Source organism: Panthera tigris, chromosome F2 (genome assembly GCF_018350195.1).
Source record: "Panthera tigris isolate Pti1 chromosome F2, P.tigris_Pti1_mat1.1, whole genome shotgun sequence".
NCBI lineage: Eukaryota > Metazoa > Chordata > Mammalia > Carnivora > Felidae > Panthera > Panthera tigris.
Window position 1 is genome coordinate 11,042,121 of NC_056676.1, and position 22,013 is coordinate 11,064,133.

Sequence of the window (22,013 nt, forward strand, 5' to 3'; positions counted from 1 at the left end):
CATAGCTTGTCTTTTGCTGCTGTGCCCTAGAATATTTTTTTTTAAAAAGTTGTGTTCCAAAATCCTCTGTCTTGCTAACAGAGACTATCTATATGTAGCAGGGAGAGGGAGGAGAAACTCCTTACATATTTTTCTTTTCCTATTGCTTTATTTTCCGGTTATAAAAGCAGACATACACTCATTGGAGGAATTTAGAAAATATAGACAAAAACAAGGAGAAAAAAAAATCCTCCTTTAATTGTATCACCCAAAGGCAAGCTTTGATTTATTTTCAATTCTTCCTTTATCTCATATCCACTTTCCAGCTACTGACCTATTTCTGTTTCCCTTTACAGAAAATGTCCTCAAAAGAGTTGTCTTTTATATCCCTGAATCCTCTTTCCCCCTTCTCTCCTGAGCCCAGTTCAATCGTGTTTACAAGTACACCCTAAAATATTGGCTTTCAGGTCGCAAATGATCTCCTTGGTTTTAAATCCAGTGGCCAGTCCTCAGGCAGGTTTTGACGTATTTGTTAATTATTTTCATGTTGAAACTGTTTTCATTTGGACCCTAGGACCCCACTCTGGTCTCCTCCCATCCTGCTAGCTGCTTCTTCACAGTCTCTTTAGTCTGTATTTGTTTCTTTATCTTTCCCACCTCTAAATCCCCGGGCGGGTCAGGGGTCCCCGTCACTCCCTTGTGTGACCTCATCTAGCCTCATGGCTCTAAATATCAGATTCATATCTATAGGCAGGACTGCTTCTCTGAACGCTAATCATGTTTCCAGTTGGCCACCTTGATAGGCATATTAACCTGAACGACACCAAACTTTTCATTACCCCTCCACCATACTCTTCCCGTAGTTTCTTGTTTTGGCAAATGACGGTTCATTCTTCCACACTGTCCAGACGAAAAATCTTGGAGTCAGCACTGATACCTCTCTTTCTTCTCTCGTACTTCAATACAATCAATTGGCAAATCACGTTGGCCTTAGTTTCATAATATACTTCTACATTCAACCATTTCTCATGAGATCTCATATCTCACTGAGATATTGCAATAGCTTGCTCAATGGTCTTTGAGCTTCTGCCTGGCCTCCTTTAGTCTCTAATGAATCCAGCAACAGCCTAACTTCTCATAGCACTCCGTGTTCATAACTTTTCAATGTGTTCCCCACTCTGTGTCTTCAGCTTTACGTGAGCTGGCATGTGGTTAAGTCTCTGGTCTCATCTCCATTCATTCTCCCTCTGCTCATTACACTCTGATGACAGAGGCCTGTCTTTTGTTCCTCGTATATATGATGCATTCCTCATCAGGACACTTATTCCTGTGGTGCCCTTTGCCTAGAACTCCCTTTCCCCAGGCAGCTTCCAAGCTCATTTGCTCTCTTGCTTCTTTTATATTTCTGCTCAGAGGAATTTTTTATTCGTGACATCCTTTCCATTTTATGTAAGTTAGAAGATATTTTCTTCCGGCTTATTTAAGTTCTTTCGATTGCGTTAGGAATTTTAAAATCAGCTTGTCAGTGCCTACAATTAAAAAAAAAAAAGCCTGCTGGGGTTTTGATTGGGATTGCATCGAAACAAGAGATCAATGATACCTGTAAAACACTGGCTTTTCTGACACATGACAACAGTATATCTCCATTTACTTAGGCCCTCTTCAATTTCCTACCAATGTTGTGTAATTTTTACTATAGGAGTCTTGCACAACTTTGTCAGATACACCATTAAGTATTTCATATTTTTGGTATGATATTAACGGGCAGTTTTTTGAGTACCTATTGACATGAGCCTATCAGTTGATGCTGAAAAGGCGTTTGAGAAAACCCGGCATCCATTCTTTATAAAAGGTCTCAACATGTAGGGATAGAAAGGCAATCTCAACCTAATGAATGGCGTTTATGAAAACCCCAAGAGAGTGCTTAATGGCAGAAGACTGAGTGATTTCTCCCTGAGATCAGGAACAAGATTGGTCAACATTTTAGGAGAGATTCTAGCCAAGGCAGGGAGGCAAAACAGAGAAATAAAATGCATCCAGATTGGAAAGGGATGAGTAAAACTGTCTCTACTCATTGATGATACTCTATGTAGAAAATTGTATCTGATAGAATATACAAAAAACGTTACCAAAACCTAATAAGAGATTAGCAAGATTCCAAGATACAAAATCAGAATAGAAAAAAAATGTATTTTTAGCAAAAGATGTGCAAGATCTATACATTAAAAACTATAAAACATTGGTGAGAAATTCTTAGATCCAATGCATTCCCAATCAATAAACATTGGGCAATTAAAATGTAAAAAACAATACTTTTTAATGTCACATCAAAAATATGAAATACTAATAAATTCTTGCATACTAGGACTAGTCACACTTGGTGATTATATATTATATTTTTATGTATTTTCAGAACCATATTGCTAACATTTTGTTTAGAATATTTACATTCATTTTATAAGGGGTATTGGCCTACAGTCTTTTCTTCTATCCTTGAAACAATTTTTGGCTGGTTTTAGGTAAAACTAAAATCAAGAATTGGAAGCTTAACTGACTGAGCCACCCAGGTGCCTTTTATTGTCTCATTATTTTAATAGCTGTGTTAGAGTTGATAATAAATATCTTTAATGAAACGTTGTATTTTCAAATATTATTTAACACATCACATATAGTTTAAGAGTGTTACAATTATTCTTAGAATGAACTAAGAATTATTCTCTCCTCTTTAATTTTCTGAAAAAATTTATGTAAAGTTAGTATTATTTCTTCTTAAAGATTGGGCAGAATTCACCAGTGGAAGCATTTTGATCTAAAGGTTTTCCTTGTGGGATTTTTTTAAGTGTTTGTTTGTTTGTTTGTTTGTTGAGAGGGAAAGGCAGAGAGAGAATCCCAAACAGGCTCTGTGCTCACGGGGGAGCCCGATTCAGTGTTTGATCTTGTCTGTGAGATCAAGACCTGAGCTGAAATCAAGAGTTGGTTGCTTAAGTGACTGAGCCACCCAGGTACCCCTGTGGGATGATTTTTAAATACAAACTGAGTTTGTTCAATAGAAATCTATTCAGGTTCTCTATATCTTCTTGAGTGAGGATTGGTGGTTTGTATCTTTAAAGGAATTTGTCCATTTCATCTAAGTTGTTAAATTAGTTAGCATAAAGTTATTCATAAGAGTCCCTTATTACGCTTTTATCTATAAAATCTATACTGATGCTACTTCTGTCGTTGCTGCTAGTAGCAATTTTTTGTCTTCTTTTCGACCATCTGATTCGACTGGATAAAGTGTCCCTTTCATTAATCATCTCAAAAAATAAGCTTTTGGTTTCGCTGACTTCCTCTAGCGTTTATCTGATTTTTATTGCATTGATTTTTTGTTTTAATCGTTACTATTTCTTTTTTTTTCTGCTTACTTTAATTTGCTCTTCTTTTTTAAATTTCTTAAGAAACGGAAGTCATTGATTTGACACTTTTCTTCTCCCTAACACAAATATGGGGTAGTATAACTTTTCCTACCAATAGTGTTTTAGCAATATTCCACGGATTTTGAAATATTGTCCTTTCATTTTCACTCAGTTCAAAATACTTTCTTTTTTCCCTTTTGATTTGTTTTTTTTGAAACAAGTATTATCTAGAAGTGTTATTTAGTTTCCAAGTATTTGCAGATTTTTTCAGACATCTTTTTGTTAATGGTTTCTAATTTAATCCCATTATAGTTAGAGAACATACCTTGTTTGACTTCACTACTTTAAATATATTAGAACATATTTATTGTCCAAAATACCACTTATCTTACAAATGTTACATATACACTTGAAATAAGTAGATATTCTGCTGGTGTTGAGTGAAGAACTCTAGAAATATCAATGAGATCAAATTATTGATAATGTAAAGTCTTCGACAGGCTTACAGATTCTGTCTCCTTGTTCTATCAGATATGGAATGAGGAGTATAGAGATCTCCAACATAAGTGTGGATATTTGTATTCTTCCTTGCCGTCTTATCAATTTATTGCTTTGTATACTTAGAAGTTATTATTAGGTACATAAATGTGTAGAGCTGTTACACAGTCTTGATGAATAGACTCCCCTTTTTAAAGAATTTTTTAATGTTTATTTTTGAGAGAGAGAGACAGAGAGAGAGACAGAGCATGAGTGAGGGAGGGTCAGAGAGAGGGAGACACAGAATCTGAAGCAGGCTCCAGGCTCCGAGCTGTCAGCACAGAGCCCAACGCGGGGACTGAACCCACAGACCGCAAGATCATGACCTGAGCAGAAGTCAGATGCTTAACGGACTGAGCCACCCAGGTGCCCCTAGACTCCTTTATTATTATGATATGACCTTTATCCCTGATAACACTCTTTCCTCTATAATCTACTTTGTCTGATATTAATATAGCCACTCCAGCTTTAAGTGCTGCCATGATTTCCTTTCCCATGCTTTTATTTCTATAATTTTCAACCTATTTGTATCGCTATATTTAGATTGTGCTTCTTTTATGTGGCATATAATTGAGTCTTCCTTTTTCTATCCAATCTGATATTGCCCTTGAATTAGCTTGTTTATATCACTTTAATTTATGTAACTGCTGATATGATTAGGCTCAAGTCTAATATCCTGCTATATATTGTCCATTGTCCCATTTATTCTTTGCTTACTTTTCACTTATTTTTGCTGTCTTATAGACTGAGTATTTTTACGGCTTCTATTTCATTCTTTGGTCAGCCTTTTAGCCATATCTCATTGTCTCATTACTTTAAAGTTTATTTTATTTATATATTTTGAGAGAGATAGAGAGAGCGTGAGCTGGGGAGGGGCAGAGAGAGAGGGAGAGAGAGAGAGAGAGAGAGAGAGAGAATCCCAAGCAGGCTCTGCACTGTCAGCGCAGAGCCAGATGCAGAGTTCAAACTCACATCTCCTGTGAGATCAGGACATGAGCCGAAATCAAGAATCAGACACTTAACGGACTGAGCCACCCAAGTACTCATTATTTTAATAGCTGCGTTAGAATTTATAGTTTGCATCTTTAGTATAACATGTTCTATTTTGAAATATTATTTAACACATCACATATAGTGCAAGAGTGTTACAATGGTATTTCCATCTCTGTCCTCCAGGCCTTTGTGCTATGACTGTCAGGCTTTATACTTTCCCACATGTTTAAACTTTATACTACATTGCTATTATTTTTGTTTAAGCAGCCAATTGTTTTCAAAGCTGACTGATTTAGGGACCCCTGGATGGCTCAGTTGGTTAAGCCTCCGACTCTTAGTTTCGGCTTAGGTCATGATCTCACCGTCTGTGAGTTCGAGCCCCACGTCGGGCTCTGTGCTGACATCTCAGAGCCTGGAGCCTGCTTCGGATTCTGTGTCTCCCTCTCTCTTTGCCCCTCCCCAGCTCGTACTCTGTCTCTGTCTCTCTCTCTCTCTCAAAAATAAATAAATATTAAAACATTTTTTAAAAAGAACTCTCATTACATGTATGTTATGCCACTTGTCCCACAGCTCATTAAATTATTATTATTTTTTTTTAATCTTTGTATCTCACTGTTTTCTTATGCAACTCTTTTGTTGCTTTTGATTAGTTCATTTTTCTCCTCATTATATGTCATATTTGCCTGCTTGTCTGCGTGCCTGGCAACTTTTCATTGAATGTCAGATATTGTGAATTTCACTCTTTTGAGTACTGAAAATTTTGAATCTCTTCTAAATAGTCTTGTGCTTATTGGTCAATGTTACTTGGAAATAGTTTGATCCTTTCAGGCCTTGAAGATTAAGTTGGTCTAGTGTAGTGCTTAGACTAGAACCAATTATTTTCCACTGCTGAGGCAAGTTCATGTGTACTTCACCCAACGCCCTAGGAATTATGAGTTTTGTAGTCTGGTTGGTGAGAACAGACATTACTCTCTAAGCTTTTGGGTACTGTTTTCTCTAATATTTTCTTACGGTTCTTTCTCGAGCCTCAGGTAGTTTTATCACATACATGCACTCGTCAGTAATCAAGGAAGACCACTGATCGTTAGTTAATAGGAATTTCTGGATTTTTCTGTCTGCAATATCTTTCCTCATCTGTACTTTATCCTGATAACGCTAGCCTGATCTTTTTGGACTTCAACTCTATCTCAACTCAGGAAGTCCACTGGACTTCACCTGGGTTATACTTCTGTGTCAATGTCTGGAAACTCTTGCAAGGAAGTAAGCTATGGACAATCATATGGCTCGTGTTGTTTATTGCCCATCTGTCAGGGATCACTGTCCTTTTTTGCCTGATGTTCTGCATTTTGAAAGTGTTTTGTGTGTCTTGTCCCATTGTTTGGTTGGTTCAATTGGGACTACATATCTAGTTTCTGTTACTACATCTTCGTTGGGAACACAAGTTATTGTATGTTATTAATTAGAACCTTTGATTCGATTTATTTCATTAGGATCAAAGCATATGGACATACGAGTTCTGTTTTTGATATTGATTGAGATTTTCTTCTTGCCCTACCTAGTATATGGTTAATTCAGGGGTGAATTTTCGATAGTTATTTGCAGAGAAAGCATATTATTCATTTTTAAAGTATTCACTTTCTTATATAAAGATATACAGCTTGGCTATCTTATGAAAAATAAAATTCAAAAAAGCACATGATCACAAAAACCAAACAGAACAAAAGCAATAAAATGAGAAGTAAAATTTATTTTCCATTGTTTCAATGTTTGAGCATGTCCTTTCCCAAAGTATTGTTACTTTTTTGTATAACTCCTATACCTTTACTAGAAAGTGTTGGTGTATCTTTTTATCTCACTTTGTTATATTTGTTTACCGAGTTTCTTTGATTAGAATATCACATAAATAGCTCTCCTTTGTGATTAAAATTGGATGTGGAGCTAATTCTATATTCAGTATTAATAATTTATTACATTTTCTTAGTAATTTACTATCAGATTGATTTTTTTCTCATTTTTGTCCTGGTGCTGAAATAGATCTGGGTTCTCAGTTTGTGTTTTAAAATTACATATAATAATAATATTTTGGAAATAGGCTCCAAGGACATAGGTTTTGGTTTTATCAGGCTTTTATAAGCTCTGTGTCTATGTACAAGCCACTTATGCTTTTTTCAGCCTTAGTTTTCCCATCTGTCATTAAATAATATTGAATTAAGTAATATTTAATGTTAATTCCAACCGTGAAATTTGATGTACATAGTTCTGTCTTTTCTTTAGGCCATTATGAATATGCAGAAGAGTTTTGTTGAAAGTCTAGCCTATCGTTGATAGGTAGAAATGAGAGGACATTAGCCTGGCCCTCTCATCCACCAAGGTCTTAAATTTAGATATTTGATGTTATTTCCAAGTGATATGAAAACACACTACTGCAGAGAAATTCTGCCAGAAATGAAAGAAAATGCTAATCGTAGAGTTTTACATTTCTGTCCCCTTACTAGACCACACTCTTTGTAAGTTAGAATATATTTTTAATACATTTTTTGACTATCTTGTGAAAAGCACATTTGTATTTCATTACCTTTTTATGTTAAAATGTTGACTTGTTAGATGCAACATTTAAATTATACTACACCTTGGTAACTCTGCTTTGAGATGATTTAATTTCCAATAAATTGTGAGCATAAAAATCTAAGTGGCCCGATCTTCTCTTGACTTGAGAGCTGTGTTTGGAGTGGGTGCCTGTCATAAGTATTAAAGCTAATATGTAATACTTCAGCTAAAGAGCTTAGATTGGCCCTCACAATTTTGCTAGCTGGGGCCATACTTTGAGTTTGTCTTCCTTCTCCTTATAAGTACATGTCCATATGGTGGACCTGAGTTAATGAGATTCTTTTCAACTAAAGCGACTGTAGTTAGGCATGTGAACAAACACCTCCATATAATTTGCTTCCTTAGTGGCGTTTACACAGGAGATGTGTTTTGATTTGCTTTTGTGTAGCAAATACTATGTTATCTGGGCCAAAAACATTTCGCCGCCAGAATTAGAGACTGTAAGCACAGCTGATTTTTAAGCGTATTTTGGGCAGCTGCAGAATTCTGATGACTATCCACTAGGCATTTCATCTCTTCGTTGCCCAAATTGAGTCACTTTCTATCTTAAGTCTAACTTTTTATAAAAAAGTATCATCCATTTCCTACTGATGAAATAAATATAAATAACAAACAAAACAGGACATGTGTCTAATGAAAAAGTTTCACATTTAAGGAATACGTAAGTAATGTTGAAATTAAGCAAATACGCATGCGTGGATCATTGGGCCAGAAGTTCATCTTTTTAAATGCCATCAGAAGTTGGCATTTATTTCTGAAGACATGCTTAGATATTTTTCTATTGTTGCAAAGCTAAGGTGTGGGATAAATTATGTTTAGATTAGGACATAGGGAGGGAGATTAGCTGAAAAGGGTGGCCGAGTCCCTGACCAAGGTTGGAAACACCAGGTGTGCAGATTTGCAGTCATTAATTACAGCAAGCTAGTGCTTCTTGTCTTCTGGAAAGGCTTCATGGAAAAGGTGAGACCTGAGCTCAGTTTTATAAGACGGGAGACTTTGGCAGAAATCTGCTAAGCAGTCCTGCAGGCAAGGCAGGGAACACGATGGTGGAAATGGTGAGTCATGTCCTGGAGACAGTAAACAATTGATTTCTGCTTCCTCTGTGTCCAGACGCGTCTAATCAAGTTTGCTCTCCTTTAAAGGAAAAGAGAAGAAAGAATGGGGAAAAGGAAGATACCAATTATCTCCTAAATCTTTCCCTTTAACTCCCTTTGGTGCTATCTATATCCATGCAGGTTCACTCCTGATAGACACGTTCATACTTCAAAAAATATTGCTGATTGAACAGCCACATTGACTAAATGAATGTTTAAAACCCCTTTTTAAAAATATTTATTTATTTTTGAGAGAGAGGCAGTACAAGTGGGGGAGGGGCAGAGAGAGGGAGACACAGAATCGGAAGCAGGCTCCAGGCTCGGACCTGTCAGCACAGAGCCCGACGCAGGGCTCGAACCCATGAACGGTGAGATCGTGACCTGAGCCGAAGTCAGATGCTTCACTGACTGAGCCACCTGGATGCCCCAAATGAATGTTTTTTTAATTAAAAACAGGGCTTCTGGAAGGTAAAAGAATGAAAAATGATGTCCAGAAGTAGTAGCCCCACCAGCAGAGCCTTGGAAGCAGCCAGATGGAAGATGGCTTTCACCTCTGTGCAAGCAGCTACTCTGGTCCCTAGAGGGCCAGGTGAAGGGACAAAGAAGCAGGAGCTCTCCCCATGTCATCCGTTCTACCCGCACTGTGCCATCCTTCCTGTTCACTCCCTCCCGTCTGATTCCTTCCGTCCAGGCTCCAAAACGAATGCAAATCTTCTACTCGGCACACAGATTGGCCTTTTCAAAACATAAATTGGATCATATCATCTCCCTTGCTCAAAACTCTTTGGTGGCCTCTTACTGCTTAGAGCATACAGATTAATTCTCACCACAAATGCTGAGCCCAGTGCACGGCCCCAGCCTCTCTCTCCAGGGGTCATTTCCATGCTGACCTTATTTTCCACCTTGAGCCTTTATGCTTAACTGGTCTCAAGCTCCTACCTTCCTCTCATGCCATCGGGGGTGCAAACTGTAGTCAACAAGCAGGTTTTAGGCTTTGTCCTGCTAATGTAAGACCCTTGAACTAAGTAAAAAATATTCTCTTCAAGGGCTATAAAAATATGCAGCAGAGATCAAAAATGGTCTGGGGTGCCCGGGTGACTGAGTTGGTTAAGTGTCAGACTCTCGATTTCGACTCAGGTCACGGTTTGTGACATGGAGCCCGTGTCAGGCTGTGGGTTGACAGTGTGGAGCCTGCTTGGGATGCTCTCCCTTTCTCTCTGCCTCTTCCCCACACAAGCTTAAGTGTGCCAGCGTGCACTTTCTTTTAAAACAAATAAACATTTGTTTTAGCAAGTGGTTTGCAAAACCCCAAATTTTTCTATCTTGCCTTTTCCAGAGAAATGTTGCCAAACGATTAAGATCAGTTTTCTCCACTGGCCTGTTCTCGTTATGTTCTTTAGACCATGGACCCCAATTAGCAATTACATTCTTATTGGCATCTTTACATGCTGATTGTCTGCTTCTCCTCCAGCCTCCCTGAGGACAGGGGTCATTTTGGAGAATCCCTGAGAGGAGAACCCAGTGCCTCACGTGAGTCTTGCCACTTTGAGTGCTGAGGCTCTGTTTCTGCCCGGCTTCCCAGTCCAGCTTTGTAAGTAACTTGTTATGGCCGGTGGCCCCTGCCTGATCACCCTAGCACTAACCCTGTGTTTGTCTTCTTCTAAGTGGCCCCATGCAATTTCTATGCCAGGAAACCAGTCCAGCTGTGGGAACAAACTTGCATCCATTCCCTTCCAACACATGTGTGTTCAGCGGAGGATCTGACCCTGTGTTCCTAGGGTTGCACAGAATGGACACCTGCCGCGAATTGTGCTGTCTGATCAGTATTCCTATGGCAAACCTGGGAGCTGCCCCATGGTGCTGCTGTCATAGGTTTTCCCTTGTGGGGTGGGGACCATTCCCCCGTGTATGCAGGTACTGATGATCTGTCTGGCTGAATCCTTTGTTGCGAGAACCTAATAAAGGGGAACGTTTCTGAAATTTTAGAAATTGGCTTACTGTTGATAATTGTCTCTCTATAACCACGGAAGGTCCATATTAATAATTCTTTGCAATGCTATTCAAAGATGACATCTGTTTAAGCATACATTATAAAAGTCAGATTTGTTCAACGAAGACTTTATTAATTTGTTACTTTCCCTGAGCAAATGCGACTGCACATTTGTTTAAATATTTACAAATGTATGTGAACGTGCAGCAGCAGAAGGTAAAATTAAAGCCAAACAGGACACATGTTTTTAAAGAAAGATAGGGTTTCATTTACTTTGTTGTCGTATGAGTAATAATGCCGTACAGAAAATGTGATATGTTCAAACTGCGCTTCTCATATTCACTGATTGAAAAGGGACAGTTCCATTTTCTGCAGTGCAAAACCAAGTCATTCTTATTAAAAGGTCACAGGAAACTGAGGAGAAATGTCAGAGACACAGACTGACCTATTCAGAATATAATCAAGCTCGCTTTAAAAAGACAACATCTACATTATGAAGGGGAGAGATCTGATTGTATTCTCTGTGCTTTGGTAATACAGTTAGTGCCGATAAGACCTTGAGACAATCTTGCCCTTCAGAAAATGAGGGTTTGTGGTGGTGTGGGTGGGATGGAGGGGACATTGTGATGTAATGTGGCTAAGATCATCTCTCCAGCCACTGTTTCCTTTTGAATTATTGAACTTACCATTTCCTTATGAGATGCATGTTATGTTGTTTTTTTTTTTTATGATTATTTCAACGATAGCTCTGCTCCACGTAAATTTTCCCTTGGATTAATTAATTTCATAAAGGGTTGATGAAAATGGCCCCACGGATCCAGCAGCAGATTGACGGCTACCCAGCTCCAGCGGTCTGTGTGCCCGGAGCCCGAGTGCCATGCAGAGGTACCCTTTCTGCAGTACGCCCTCTGCTATTCTCCCGTTCCATTTCAAGAGACCAGCTGGAAAGGCAAGATGGCAATTCCGTGTTCATGCCAGTTCATCGTTGGCCTCTCTCCAGATTTCTAGTATTTAGGGCTCGATTTTGCTGGCTGCCTCATTCCTTGTGTGCACAGAGCTCCCATTGACTTCATTATGATAAACAGGATGATGATAAACTTCAATGGTAAACAGAAGGGTTCTTCACTTCAGTGGGAATTCTGCATGTATGAAGAGACGGGGTCCAGTCAAATCAGCCCATTTCATATCAAATAAGTAAATAAATTAGCATGATAGTATCCGCAATGCCAAGTCAGCGCCATGTGACATATGTCTAAGAGAATGTGGACACTAGAGACCTTACTCGCACGGTTACCAAATTACCATAGGATGTTACGTCCTTGGTTTCTTAAATTTCCTGGTCGGAAACCCGGAGCTGGTTTGATCGTCCTTTAAAGAGGCTGGATCTTTCCGCAGGTGTATATACACACATGTTCTTTAAGAAGCTGACTTTTTTTTTTTTCATATGGAGATGTAATGAAAATAAGGCCCATTAATTAGAGCAAGTAATTTATGGAATTAAAAAAAATTTTTTTTAAATGTGTTTATTTATTTTTGAAGGAGAGAGAGACAGAGCATGAGCAGGGGAGGAGCAAAGAGAGAGGGAGACACAGAATCCGAAGCAGGCTCCAGGCTCCGAGCTGTCAGCACAGAGACCAGCGCGGGGCTGGAACTCACGAACTGTGAGATCATGACCTGAGCCCAAGTTGGACGCTTTACTGACTGAGCCACACAGGCGCCCCTGGAATTTTTAATATTTGTCATTTCTTCATTGGTTCAGATGGGCCTAGTCAACAATTTGGTATGTGTTTCCTCCTAAGCTGGCAATGTGGCAAACTAATAGATGTGGATGATGCGGCCAGTTTGAGTATGAAGCTGTGACAGGCAGACTTATTTAGGCGTGCACCGTGAGTGGAGTCCAAACCATAGCATGCCTTTTTCGTTGTGGTTTATTGTCTATAAGACAGGATTTAGTTAAAATCGCAGCTTTATCTTGGGTAAAATTATCAATTTACTGTACTTTTAAAAAGATAAAGCCCCGGGGCGCCTGGGGGGCTCAGTCGGTTAAGCTGCCGACTTACGCTCAGGTCATGATCTCACGGTCTGTGAGTTCGAGCCCCGCGTCGGGCTCTGTGCTGACAGCTCGGAGCCTGGAGCCTGTTTCAGATTCTGTGTCTCCCTCTCTCTCTGACCCTCCCCTGCTCATGCTCTGTCTCTCTCTGTCTCAAAAATAAATAAACGTTAAAAAAAAAAAAATTAAAAAGATAAAGCCCCAACCGAAGTTTGTTATAAAGAAACGAAGGAACTTAGGTGCCGTAAAATACCCATTCCACTAATGGTTAAATCTTGTAAATACTGGTTGGTTCCTTTAGATGTGTTTTCCCACAGGATTGAATAAACTTGGTTTGCCAGACGGTTTTCTTGGTTTAGATGGAGATTTATATCTTCCGGTTCGCATGTCTACATAATGAACTCCATTCAGAGTTTTTTGTTGTCATTAAAGATTTTTTATTTGTAATTTACTTGATTCTTCTGGAACAAAAGGAACCTGAGAACGTTTTATGTACAACCATGAAGGGGAAGGTCCTTTTTGCTTTAAGTTTCTTGACTTTCTGTTGTCTCTCTCTCTCTCCTTGACCTTTTTGATACTTCTTTTTCTTAGTAAATGTTTCTTAGAGGCTAGTTTCTATTTCTTCTCCCCCCTCCCCCCACTATTGTTTCATTGTTATCTTCCTCTTTCTGGTAACTTGATTAATCTAAATGTCACTAGAATATTCACTAACAGCCTAAAATTTTCTGGATGCTTTGCAGCTTGGCCTCTGGCACACAGATTCCATTTTTAGAAAAAAAACCTATTTTTATTTTTCTAGTATTTAGCTTCTGAAAACACATTTGAATAGGTTTTAACAAAGCATTTTTTTCTCCAGAAATACAAAGCGATTTCTCCACAAAACTATTGTGTGGCCTAGATTCAAAGGTTTCATTAAAAGCAATGAGACTATAAATAAATTAGTGACTCATAAACAGATATTTTCCATTTGGTATTCTACATTTTGTAAGCTACAATGGAGTGGGAGCAGTAAAATATTGCTGAGCAAATATTAAGAAAGATAACTTGGAATTTAAGTTTTTTAAAATGTAGATTGGGACAGTTTTCTCAAGCGCAAAGACAACCGCCCCCCCTTCCCTTGACCTATTTTTCAAGAGAAATTTCTTTTAAGAAACCAATGAGAAAAAAAAAAAAACATTGGAAGGCATATGGTCTTTTCCCTACAGCTAAAAATAAAATAAACTGAAAAAAAAGTAGAAAAGAAATTAAAATGTTTTGCTACCTCAAATGATTAACATTATCTTTTTGTGTGTTTTTTTTTTTTTTTGGTATAATTCATTATGGCATTTCTAAGCATATCACCATTATTTTGCTCCATTTTGCAATACCGGCATGAAGTAAACAAAATGAGAAAAACCAAAACAACAATTTTCTGCGCGTGTGTGAGAGAGAAGGGCATAGACTGATGCCGTGAGAGAGAGGTTATTTCATAGGAAGCATTATGTTTTGGCAGAAGAAATCCATCAAACAAATGACCACCTGGAAAGGTAAGACACAAACAGGGCTAATGACTCACTTCACATACAACAAAGAGCTCCCACAAATTAATTTTGAAAAAGTCTCCAAGAGATTTGCCAAAGCCACAACTAGACAATTCATTTTCCTGTTATTGCTGCCTTGCTTATAACAGTGGGGAAAAAAAAAATAGAAAACTAAGTGTTCAACATCAACAAAATGATGGAACAAATTATGGCATGTCCCCTGGATGTAATGTCATGTCACCGTTATTCCAGGAGTTTTGGAGAGCTTGTAATCACAGGGCAGATGCTTCTGCTAGGACCTAGGAGAAAAGCAGAATGCAAATTATCTGCAGGGGGAGGCTAGTGAAGTAAGTGTTACTGTTTCTGTGTAAGCAAAGCATATGGAAATGCTAAAGAAGACAAGCTTGAATTTGAATGAGAGCTTGAGGAAAAGCTCTCCACAAGCCAACGTTTCCACCACCGTTTAGGGAATCTGGGATTCTGGGCTGCCCGTGGAGGAAGGGGGTGGGGAGGCTCCCGGAGAAAAGGCAGGGTGTTGGAAAATGCAGTGAGAGGCTTGGGGAAACGTGAACACACGGGAGCTGTCCGGAGATGTTGTAGCAGATGCTGGAAAGTTAGGCTGCTGCCAAACAATGAAAGGCCTTGAGTGTCATACCAACGATTCCTGACTTGATTCTGCCCGCCACAGGGAGCCATCTGGGCTCCATGAGAAAGCTGACTTGGCGACTGATGGAAGGAGAAGCAGAGAAAGAGAGCCATTGTCGTTTTGGGTCATCTTAAACAAGTTCCCAGGTCTGTGAGTGCCTTGATGTTTTGCCTCAAAGTTTTCCTGATTTTGAGCTTCATCTTTTTGAACATTCTAAATACGAACATAAACTTGATAGAAAAGCACTAACAGGAAGAAAGGTGCTGTGCAAATATGCAGAGCTGCTTAGTTTATTTCAGTGGTCCCATATCTGTTGAGAAGCCTCGAGAGTAAGTGAAGTTTGAGTGCTGATGCGAGGCTTTTCCAAGTCACTTCACCCAATAAGCCTCAGTTTGATCATCGATAACCAATCATAGTTATTCACTAAGGATACAAACACTAAATAGTGCTTGTCATACGCTAGGCACTCTTCCAAGTTTTTGTTTAGTTGCTTCTTTTTTTTTTTTTTTTAATTGTAATCCAATTAATCCTCATAGACCTCCACCTTGGTCCTAATTTTACCTCTGCGTGAATGGTGAGGAAACGGAGGCACAGAAAGGCTAAGTAACTTGACAGTTAGTGCCAGAGCTGAGGTTATAATCCAGGCAGTACGGCTCCAGAATCTCCTCTCAGGAACTCTGCTTCATTCTGCGACCCAATTAGAATAATGATATGATGGTACTAATCTGATTGCGATATAAAAATAGTGATGGTACAAGAATATAATGAGAGTATTGCCAGAGAACGTTGATCGCTATGACCATTTGCTGTGCTCTGTAACTTTTCTGACACTGCTATTTATTCTCCCAGTGACTCTGAGAAGTAACTTCTGTGGTTACCTGTTTCCTGTATCCGGGACCTGAGGGGCTCATGGTCGCATAGAGATAGGGTTCAAACCAGGATGAGTCTCACTGCAAAGTCAATACACTTAACCAGTATAACCCAGTACAATGAGGGAATTGGGCCAAGCAATCTCTAGACTCACATCCATCCCCCTCTTGTCTTGATTCTCCGGCGGGAGGGCCTTGTAGAAAGGAATCAGGAACACGTGTGGCCCTGGTTCTAAAGACAGTAAGTGAATTCGGTAGCCAGAGCGGGCCTTCATAGCAAAACGGGGGGAAATCTGACAATGAAAAATTAAGCATCACAAAGCAGAATTTCAATATTGTCTCACGATAGTTCATGTGGGGGGAATTAATCTGATAAAAATTATGGTGTGTTTCTATGGCCTGGCAAGGTTTCTGGCAGAGCGGTTGAAGGATGAATACACATTAAGACAGAAAAGTACTTTCCTCCCACCCACTGGACTTTATCCATATACTCTACTCGTTAGAGTCTGCGACTTCTGGTAGGATTGCACGTCCTACTGATACCCTGCCATGGCGACGGACTAATACATTCTAAGGAAATGAGGTGCCGGGAGGAAAAGGCTATTTCTCAGCATTTAGCTTCTCTAGGAAGGCCGGACGCTCCACCCCTCACCTTCTCACCATGGAATAGGCATCAGCAAAGCTAGATCCTTCAACTGTTCAGCTTTGAGAAATCTACTTAGAGAATTGACCTTGAAGAATGGGGTCTTCAAAATGGTTCCCCAAGCCCTTCAAAAGAAAAAAATCCTAAATGATATCATACCCCTATTTGTGAGGCTGATGTCATCATGTAATCTAAAAGCAGGCTTTTTTTTTTTTTTTTGCCTACTTTAGGGTGTAGAGGAGAGAAATAATACTGAAAAAAATCTTTCCCCAGAGGACACAGCTTTGTACTCCATACATACCGTAAAGGTGACGCAGCAAAGGTAACTGGAGATAAAGCTGGGTTTTTTTTTACGACTCATCATATATGCTTCTGTCTACAAAGAAAGAAATGCCTGCATTTTTTATGCAGTGTTCCTTTTAATATTTTCTAGTGTTTAGTTACAGTGAAAAGAAATATTTAACATTAGTGGAAGTCAGTACAAATTCTGTTTATAAGAGTCTGTTAATATACCACTGCAGGCTAGGGAATAGAGATAGATGTGTTAAGTGGAAACAGTAATTAAGTGGCTTCGATATGACCATACAGTTAAATTGGAATTAGGAAGTATAGCAATAAAGAAATCCATAAAGCTTTTTTTGTGTATCTGAAGATAACCCGATACATAAAGCATCACACACCTGTCATTAATAAATGCATTTATGCTCTACTATTTGAACCTCTAATGGCATCTCATGATAGCAATGGTCCCTGGAATCTATTCTCTGGGACTATCTCAGAGATGAATCCTTAAAATATAAAATTATTCTGACTTCAGTAACTAATGAATTCTGGCCTCAATGCTCTGTTTTTACTTGATCACTTAAATGTCTATTTTTTTTTTTTGCACATTTTCCAGTTCCGTTTTACCTTTCTGGAATTGTGGCCACTAGAACAATGAGAGGTATTATAGGCACAGATGCATTAAAATTTGTTTTATTCCAATACCCTACATCATGATGCCCACCATTTGTTAGCCTTTGCTGAATTTGGTAGCCTTTGCTGAATTCATGTATCAGTTCTAGCAGACTTTTGGTGGAGTCTATCAGGTTCTCCAGGTATAATATTATGTCACCTGCAAAAAGTGAAAGCTTGACTTCATCTTTCCCAATTTTGATGCCTGCTGATATTAAGAACTGGGATTTCTCCCAGGAAGTTACTGTTTTATTGTTAGTATAATCTTCCTACAAGGAATGGGCATGTTCAATGTTGGCTAGTGGTTTTGTGCCTCAGAATGGAGGTGTTCTCATACTGGTGGGTAATTGTAAAGGCCTTTGATCAAGTCAACTGGTTCATTGAATTGCCCAGCAGATTTTAAGATCTGCTATCTGGTAGGAGGCATGGAGGAAGTATATAATACTTACCCAAAACCTGGCCTTCTGAACAACCACAAGGCCTGTCTTTTGTGATAGAACCTAGGAAGAATTAGAGTTAAAGTATGACAGTGGGTAATTAACAGAAGTCATGAATAGTTATAGCATCAAAACTTGTTTTCCGAGCATTTACCAAGTCCTAGCTAAGTTTTTATCTATCCGTGTGTGTGTGTGTGTGTGCGCGTGTGTGTGTAGTCTGATTCCCATAAAAACAAAACAAAACAAAACAAAACACATAAGCTTGCATATTATCATATACTTTTTACAGAAGGTGAAATGTGGTTTGGAGATTGAAGTAACTAATATGGTTAAATTGCAAGTCTGATATTTGAAGATTTGTATCAGGTCTGCTGATTGCAAAGGCTAGATGTTTTTTCTCTGTATCTGAGAAGGCCACTTACTTAGATGCTGTAGCACAGAAGCTGAGTCTTGGTTATTAAAAGTAACAATTACTGATCTGTAGGAGAACAGGTTATCGTTGTAGGTCTCCATATACATATATAACACATCTATAGATCAGTCATAATCACAATCCATTAGGATTTTGATAGGGTTTGCATTGAATCTACAGATTGCTTTGGGTAGTATGGACATTTTGACAATAGTAAGTCTTCCGATCCATGAACATAGGATTTCTCTTCATTTTTTGTGTCTTTTCCTCCCAGATTTATTGGGGTATAATTAAAATCTCTGTGTCTTCTTTAATTTCTTTCATCAGTGTTTTATAGTTTTCAGTATACAAGAATTTCACCCTCTTAATTAAGTTTATTCTTAAGAGTTTTTTTGGTGCTATTGTAAATGGAATTATTTTCCTAATTTCCTTTTCAGATAGTTTATTGTTAGTATATAGAAATCCAACTGATTTTCACAGGTTGGTTTCGTATCCTGCAAGTGCATTAAATTTGCTTATTAAATCCTAAGTGTTTTATTGCTTGTTTGGTTGGTTGGGTTTTTTTTGTTTTTGTTTTTGTTTTTAATGGAGTCTTTAGGCCTTTCTGTATAGAGGATCATGACATCTGCAAACAGGGACAATTTTACTTTTTTTTTTTTTTTTTCCAATTTGGATACTTTTTTTTTCTTTTTCCTACCTAATTGCTCTGACTAGAACTTTCAGTACCACTTTGAATAGAAGGGGCAAGAATGGACATCCTTGTCTTTTTTGATCTTAGAGGAAAGGTTTGCAGTTTTTCACCATAGACTGTGATATTAGCTATAGGCTTTTCATATGTGGAAATTATGAGGCAATCTCCTTCTGTTTCTTCTTTGTTGAGAGTTTTGATCATGAAAAGGAGTTGAAATTTGTCAAATGCTTTTTCTACGTCTATTGAAATGATGATGTAATTTTGATCCCTTACTGTGGTGCATTACACTAATTGATTTGCATATGTTGAACCATCTTTTTATTCCAGGGATAAATTCCACTTCATCGTGGTATATGATCCTTTTAATGTGCTGTTGGATTTGATTTGCTACTGTTTTGCTGAAAACTTTTGCATCTACATTCATCAGGGATATCAGCCTGTGTTGTTCTTTCCTTGTGATGTCTTTCTGACTTTAGTATGAGGGTAATGCTGACCTCATTAAATGAGTTTGGAAGTGTACTCTCTTCTTTAATTGCTTGAAAGAGTTTGAGAAGGATTGGTGTTAACTCTTTAAACGTTTGATAGAACTCACCAATATTCTCTCTTTTTTTCTTAGTCTTGCTAAGGGCTTATCAATATTGTTTATCTCTTCAAAAAACCAACCCTTAGTTTTATTGATTTTTTTTCCTATTGTTTTTATATTTTCTATTTTGTCTATAATCTTTGTTATTTATTTCCATCTGCTAATTAGAGCTTAGTTTGTTCCTTTTCATCCAGCTCCTTGAAGTGTAAACTTAGGTTGTTTGAGGTTTTTCTTCTCTTTTAAAAAATTATTTATTTATTTATTTTTACTGAAATAATTGACACATTACACTGTAATAGTTTTAGGTGTACAACATCATGATTGGATATATGTACATATTGTGAAATGGTTACCAGAATAAATTTAGTTAACACCTATCACCACACAGAGATATAAAAAATCGCTTTCTTCTTTTTTAATGTGGGCGTTTATTGCTATGAACTTCCCTCTTACTACTGCTTTTGCTGCATCCCATAAGTTTGGGTATCTTGATTTGGGAGATAAAAGCCAGCTGCTCTCAACAGAGGTGGAACAGAAGACTCTAAAGTCACTGCCTTTCCCTTCATTGGTATGTGTCCAGGGGCCGAGTGGTCTTGAACTAAATTTTAGAAACTAGAGTGTGGTTCGCAGGAGATGATAGAATGTTTTTTATGGTGATCTAAGAGTCCTAGACGAGAGGTTTAATATGTTGTGCTTCTATACCAGTGAATATCTGAACATTAGTTGTAACCTATCCTGTACCATCTATGATACAAGTATTATAGGATGACATTGTGACTTTAACGCTCATGTATTTGTGATTAAATTAGTGTCTTGTGGTAACCCTAAAGTAGCTGTATTAAAATTTTAATAAACTTTTTGCACTCAGTTTTATATTTACATAAAAACTGTGAAATTAATAGAGAGTTCCCATATAACCTGTACCCAGTTTCCCCATTTATTTATCTATCTATCTATCTATCTATCTATCTATCTATTTATTTAATATATATAGAGAGAGAGCATGCAAGTTGGCGAGGGGGCAGAGGGAAAGAGAGAGAGAAATAGAGAGAGAATCTTAAGCAGGCTCCAAATGCAGTGCACAGCCCAATGCGGGGCTCAATCCCTTGACTCTGGGATCCTGACCTAAGCAGAAATCAAGAGTTGAATGTTCAACCACCTGAGGCACCCAAGTGCCTCAGTTTCCCCTATTATTAACAGCTTATATTAGCATGGTATATTTGTTAATTAGCTCACCATATTGATCCTTATGAAGTCCATACTTTATTCATATTTTCTTAGTTTTTACCTAATCCTTTTTCTCTCTAGGTTGCTTCCAGATACCATATTACATTTGGTCATCATGTCTTCTTAGGCCCTCTTGGCTGTGACAGTTTCTCAGATTTTTCTTGTTTTTGATGACTCTAATAGTTTTGAAGCCTTTGTCAGATATTCGGTAGAATATTCCTTAACTGGGATTTATTTGGTATTTTTCCTATGATGAGACAGGCACGATGTGGTTTTGGTAGGAAGATTATAGAGGGAAAGTACAATTTTTACCATAACATATCAAGGGAATCTACTATCGGAATGATTGATCCCTGTTAATGTTGACCTTGATTACCTGGTGCACGTAATGTTTGTCTGGTTTCTCTGCTATGCAATTACTTTATCCCTATTCTTGTCCCCCTATGAGAATGTATTTTTTTGAAGGAAATCTCTATGTGCAGTCTGTACTTAAAAAGTGAAGAAATATGATCTGCCTTTTTGAGGGCAGAGTATTTACACAAATTATTTAGAAACCTTCTGTCTTTTCTATCCTATTATTTATTTATCTACGTGTATTAATGTGGATGAACAGATATGTATTATGTGGTTTCATTATAATCCAATAATACTTGATTTATTTTGTTACTCAGATTGTTCTAGATCTTACTGTAGACAACTCCTCCAGTTGACTCCTATGTCCCTTTGACATACTTCCTACTTCCTGCCACTGGTGAGATATTTCAGATTCTTCTTGTATATTTCCTGCCGAGTCCTAGAATCAGCCATCAGTCCAAGGAGTGATTTTATTTGAAAAAGGTTTTGGAAACTAATATCTGGGTTGCAGGTGTGCTCCTTCCTTCTGGGCACTCGCAGTTGAAAGAAAGGAAATATGTGTGTATACTAACCTGTATATATACACATGCCTATAAATATACCCATATGTGTGTGTAACCATCTTTATATTAAGCAAAACACGAATTCATCCTGATGTCTTAAACTTTAATCCATTGCTATATGCACCATTATAGCCTTCTTCCTTTGCTTATGTGAATACTCCTATTTCAACAGTGAGGACGCTGGCCCCCACCAGCCAGCATCCATTTACTTAATCATTCAGTTCAACATACCTAATTAGTTTTTAATCCAGCATGTCTCCAACTTATTTTCTGCAGCTTTATTCTCAGGAATCTGTAAGTGCTCTCTTCAGTTCTCTTTCCTTTAGTGAATACTCACTGGTCCAGAAAAAATAGGGGAATGAATGGTACAAAAAAATTAAGTTAATAGAAGTGAGGAAATTATATGTAAGACATTTAAGAAAATTGTGTGGCGAAGCTAACAAAACCAAACAAAACCAAAAACAGCCAA